Here is a 6,485-nt window from a genome sequence, read left to right as displayed (position 1 = left end):
CTATATCTATATCTATATCTATATCTATATCTATATCTATATCTATATCTATATCTATATCTATCTATCTATCTATCTATCTATCTATCTATATATATATATATATATATATACACACTACTTAGGGCTCCAAAAATTGATCACTACAATTAATTTTAATTTTCTTTATTTCTTTTTTATTCCCTCATATATTGCATCCCAAATGTTGATTCCCCTCTCTCCTTCCACTCTAGTCCCCCTCCCACATCCCTTCAACCCCAGTTACACTTCTTCTCATTTCCTTTCACAAAGGGGCAGTAATCCCAGGAATTTCAACCAAACATGGAATGCCAAGGTATTATAAAATATTCCTTCACATTAAAGCTGGAGGAAGCCACCCAGTAGGTGGAAAAGGGTCCCCAAAAAGACAAAGTGGTGACAAAAAGCCTCTGATCACATTGTTCAGATTTCCGCGGGAACACTAAGTTACACAACTATAACTAATATATACAGAATATGTAGGTCAGACACATACAGGCTGTTGATTGTCATTTGCATCTCCCTGAGAGTCTATAAGCCCTGCTTAATTAATTCTGTGATCCATTTTGTTTTTACTGCCTTGATCCCACTGGCTCCTACTGTCCTTCCTCACCCTCTTCTGCAGGACTCCATGAGTCCTTCCTGATATTCTGCTGTGGGTCTCTTCATCTGTTTCCATTTCAACCTGATGATGATTATGCTAGGCACCAGTATATTAGTATAGCAGACTACAATTAGGAATCAATTTATAGACTTTTTTATTTGATCAGTTTTTAATTTTTTTCTTTTATCCTCATTCTCTGTGCCATTAAAACATTTATTTCCTAGCCCTCTAGGCAGTGTCTGGCATCGGGTGCCTCTTGTGGCATGGAACACAAATTGGACGAGCCATAGTTTAGCCACCAGTCATTAGTTGTGAAACTTTACCCCAGCACATTTTGCAGGCAGGATTAAGTGTAGGTTAAAAGTTTTCTGGCAGGGTTGTTGTCCAAATCTCTCTAATGGAAGCCTTGACTAGTTATAGAATACAGTGAGTTCAGGTTCTATATACTCTATTACTAGCAGTTTTCTCTAGGCTCAACCTCATGGATTCCTGGGAATTTCCATTTCACTAGGTCTCTACAATGCCTCCTAAATATCCCCCAGGTCCAGTAATCTTTCTCAGCACTCTCGCCTTCCCATGCTCCTACTAGTACATGCTGTTTCCATCCCCACCTTCCCCCAGTCTACCCATGAAATCTATTTTACTTCTCCTTCTGTTGGAGATCCAAGCATCACTCCTTGGGCTTTCCTTGTCACTGAGCCTCTTTGTGTCTGGGGTTTGTAACATGATTTTCATTTATTTTACTTCTGATAGCAATTTATAAATGTATGTAGACCATACTTTTCTTTCTGACTCTTGGTTACCACACTCAGGATGATTTTTTTCTAGTTCTATCCAATTGCCTCCAGATTTTATGATGTTATTTTTTTAATCAATCAAGTAATGCTCCATTGTGTAAATGCATCATATTCCCTTTATCATTTATTCAGTTGATAGGCATCTAGATTGTTTACAGGTTTTGGTTATTATGAATAAAACTGCCATGAACATAGTTGAGCAAGTGTCCTTATGATAAGATGGAGCACCCTTTGATTACATGCCCAGTAGTGTTATAGCTGGGTTTTAAGGTAGATTGAATCTCAATTTTCTGAGATTTTTTTTTATTGATTTCCACAATGGCTAGAGAAGTTTACAATGCCAGCAACAATGGTTTAGTGTTCCCCTTGTTCCACATATTTGCCAACATGAGCTGACACTTGTGGTTTTGATCCTAGCTATTCTTAGAGTTGTAAAATAGAATCTCAAATTAGTTTTGATTTGTGTTTTCCCAATGGATGAGAGTGTTGAACATTTCTTTAAGTGGTTCTCAGTCATTTGATATTTTTCTGTTGCAAATTCTCTTTTTAAAGAGTTACCCCATCTTTTAATTGATTTATTTGTTTTGTTGATGTCTATTTTCTGGATTTCTTTCTACATTTTGGATATTAGCCCTCTGTTAGATGTGGGGCTGGTGGAAAAATTCGCCATTTTGTAGGCTGTAATATTTTTTTTATAGATGGTGTCATTTGCCTTACATAAGCTTTTCAGTTTCCTGAAGTCCTGTCCCATTTATTATTTGTTGATATCAGTGTCTGATCTAAAAGTGTTCTGCTCAGGAAGTGGTCTCCTATTCCAATGCATTCAAAGCTATTACTCACTTTTTTCTTTTATTATGTTCAATGTATCTAATTTTATGTTTAATTCTTTAATCTACATGGACTTGAGGTTTGTACAGGGTGATAGATATGGATCACTGCATTCTTTTACATGCTGACATTCAGTTATGTCAACACAATTAGTAAAGATGATTTCTTTTTTTAAAGAGTATTTCTGGCTTTTTGTGGGTGTTCATAGGTATATTGATTTATGTCTGTGTCTTTGATTCCATTCCATCAAAAAACGTATTTGTTCCTATGTCAATATGATGTTGTTTTTATTTTTATATCTCTGAGGATGTTGTTACCTCTGTAAGTTGTTTTTTTTTTACAGTTTTATTTTAGTTATCCTGTGTTTTTTGTTTTACCATTCAAAATTAAACAGTTTTTTTTTTAAGTCTGTAAATGTGTTAGAAGTTTGATGGGGTTTTTCTTGAATTTGGAGATGTTTTTCTTGGGTAAGATGCCCATTTTTCTATGTTAATACTACTGATCCCATATTTTCATATATTCCCAATTTCTATCAAGTCTTGAAGCTCCAGTCACACTAGTCATTCACTTGTTTGGTTAGAGGTACACCATGATACTATATATTATTTTTGGCTATTGTGAAGAGTGTTGTCTCCATGATTGCTTTCTCAGGCATTTTGATATTTGTATATAAGAGGGTTACTGACTTTTATTTGATAGTATTGTGTCCAGTCATTTCACTGAAGGTGCTTATTAGCTGTAGGTGTTCCCCAGCAGAATTTTGGGATTCATTTATATATGCTTCATACATTCTGCAAATAATGATACTTTGACTTCTTCCTTTAGAATTTTTATTCCCTTGATCTTCTTCAGTTTCCTTATTGCTCTAGCTAGAATTATAATACTATGTTGAATAAATATGGAAAGTCGTCAGCCTTGCCTTGTTCCTCATTTTCATAGAATTGATTTTGGTTTCCCTTTATTTAATTTTATGTTGACTGTAGGCTTGATGTAAATTTTCTTTATTATGTTTAATCATGTCCCTTTTATCGTTGATCTCTTCCAGATCATGAATGGGTGTTGGTTTTGTCAAAGGCTTTTTCAACATCTAATGAGATGATCATGTGTTTTTTTTTCTTTCAGATTGTTTATATGGTGGATTGCATTGACAGTTTTCCATATGTTGAACTATCTCTGCATCTCTGCAATGTAGCCTACTATGGTATATCAATTTTTTGATATGTTCTTGGATTAGGCTTGGGAATATTTTATTGAGCACATTTGCCACAATTTTCATGAAAGAAATTTGTATGTAATTCTCTTTCTCTTTTGAATCTTTTTTTCTTTTGGTCTGGGTATGAGGTTGACACTGGCATTATAAAATAATTTTGGCAATATTCCTCTGGTTCTATGCCAGGTAATATTTTTTGGTGTATTGGCATTAGGTATTCTCTTAAGGCCTGGTAGTATTCTATGCTAAAACCATTTGGCCCTGGTCTTCTTTTGGCTGGGAGACATTTAATGCTTCCTTAGGAGTTATAGGTTTATTTATATTGTTTATATGATCTTGATTTAATTTTGGTAAGTTGTATCTATCAATAAATTGTCCATTTCTTTCAGAATTTCCAATTTTATGGAGTACAGGTTTTTGAAGTAAGATCTAATGATTCTTTGGATTTTTCTGGTATTTGTTGTTATGTTCCCCTTTTCTATTATTGATTTTGCTAATTTGATATTCTCTCTTATGTATTTTAGTTAATTTGGGCAAATGTTTGTCTTTTTTGTTTATCTTCTCACATAATATACTCTTTGTTTCATTGAGTTCTTGTATTATGCTTTAGTCTTCTGGTCTAGTAAAGGATCTCTCGGAGTTCTGGGTGCAAGTTTGTTGATTTGGTATCTGGGTCGAGGAGTGGACTGCCGTCTTGTAGGTGTCTTCTGCTGAAATTGTGGATCGGTTAGGAAGACAAGGAGAAGAAGGGTTGTTGGGGTTAGACTGGGCAAGTTTCTGTTAGGATGTTGGGGCTCCATGCACAAATGGCTTAACTGGAAATCTTGATGCTCACATTGAGAAGCAACCTTCTGCTGGAGGGGTGGGTATGTAGCCTCTGCTGGCACAGGGTGTTTCTTCCAAATTTGTTGTTGGGATCCATTTATATTTTCTTAATGACACCTTAAAAAATCCACATGAACAGTTAAGCAGCTAATCCAAGAAAAAATGTTTTATTATCTCTAATATAAACTATCAATATCTATACAGAAGAAGAAAAACTATACATTAGCATTCAAATGTGTTTTAAAGGGCAATATATATTTTCTCTAATTAATTTTCAATTTGTCTATCAGTCACATTCTAGTTTAGGAAAATTTGGGCAAATGAAGGATATTAAATTCTAAGTAAACCAAAACCCAGCAAGATTAATCAATTGAAAAAAAATATATCAGTCACTTAATTTGTGGACATCAACAAGATAATTATAATGTGTATATTTCCAGGCTCAGTAATCAACAAAATATTAAATGAGGAAAAAAAATTACCAAATGACTTATGTACATCAACATTGACTAGTTAGCTACATTCATCAAGATCATGCAAAGGTGGTTCTTTTGAGAAAGGCCTTGATCTCAGCTACCTGGGAGGCTGAAACAGGAAGACTCTTCTTCAATATATTTGTGGGATAGAAAGAGTGGCCTGGGTAAATTATCAAGACTGTGTGCCAAGTTTTTTTTAAAGTAAAAAGAATACATTGAATATAATTTAGCAGAAAACACTTGCCTAGCATGTATTTTTCTCTTCATTTAATACCAAAAATGAAAAAAAAATAAAAATAAAGACTATTAATAAAAGGATATACAGAAGAAAAAGAAAGATATAACATGACAGCACAACATAAGAGCAAGCTGTAAAACCAACTTCTCACATCAAAGGGAATGGAATTTAGGTTATTATCAAGCCAAATAGAGGCTTCTATATCTTTGGATTTTTATAAGCTTTAAAGGTATATTGTCCATGGTTTAATATCAGGATCTTTTTCAGTTTGTTCTTGAGTAGGGTGTAAGAATTCAGATAGAATTTATTGTGGTCCTCTGCAAATGTATTTGGGGAAAATGACATTAGATTTTTTATTTGTATCTTCCTTAAAACAATTTTAGAAATGGACGTGCAAAGAATCTCAAGAACAATTTAGAGGATTAAAAAAATAACAACAGGAAAGACAAGTTATAAATGTTGATAGCTTCCAGGAAGAAAGGAATGAAGAATAGAGAGATGGAGTGAAGTTCAGTAATCAGCTGAATGTACAGGTAGCAGAAATTTAAAGAAAGACCAACAAAGCTCAAATTGACGTACAGGATAAGCTTAGACTTTACTCCAATATCTGAAAAAGAAAAAAAAAAAAAGAAAAAGAAGGAAAAGAAAAAGTTATATCTTTCCAAGATAGAAAAGCAGGTAAGCTACAGTTGGGATGCTCTTTCAAGCATCTTCACAAAAAAAAAAAAAAAAAAAAAAAAAAAAAAAAAAAAAAAAAAAAAAAAAAACTAACTTTGTTTATTATCTCATGAAGGGGATAATTATTCCTTCCATTCTCTTTGTCTTCAGCTCAGTTAGCTTGTCTATGGTGTAGAATTGTAGGTAGATGATTGACAGATCCAAATGGATAAACTCTTCAGGAAAAGAAAAGAGTTTGTAATATTCTAGTATTTGCTATAGATCAGAATATCATGTTACCACACAGGGACAGTGGTAGCTCCTTCTTTTGATAAGGAAGAAACAGTCTTTTTTAATGGGTCTCAAAGGAGACCTGGCCCTTCATACTTTTCTTTCTATATTTTAAATCATATGGAGTGTAAAAATTACACAATCTACACAGTGTTATCAGGCTAAAGGGAGATAAAATGCAAAGCAAATTATGTTTAAAAGATTCATCCCATGGCATTTAGTGACTGTAAAGCTACTTGTCAAATAGACTAGAACATCTTCAAAAAGTTCTCCCTGATGAATAAAAGCAGTTTTTTTTTCTCTCTAAAGAATGTACTTCCATTATATTTTTAGAAAATTAATAAAATCTTTTCTCCAAATTTTAATATTTGAAATGGGAAAGTGTGAAAATAATTGAATTTTATTTAAATAAATAAGAAATTATCTGATGCTATAAATACATTTTTAAACTAGATTTTAAAATGCTAATTAACCCAATTAAAAAATGGGGCACTGAACTGAACAGAGAATTCTCAACAGAAGAAGTACAAATGGCCAAAAG

Source organism: Microtus ochrogaster, unplaced genomic scaffold, assembly GCF_000317375.1.
Source record: "Microtus ochrogaster isolate Prairie Vole_2 unplaced genomic scaffold, MicOch1.0 UNK55, whole genome shotgun sequence".
Taxonomy (NCBI): domain Eukaryota; kingdom Metazoa; phylum Chordata; class Mammalia; order Rodentia; family Cricetidae; genus Microtus; species Microtus ochrogaster.
This window is presented reverse-complemented; position numbering follows the sequence as displayed.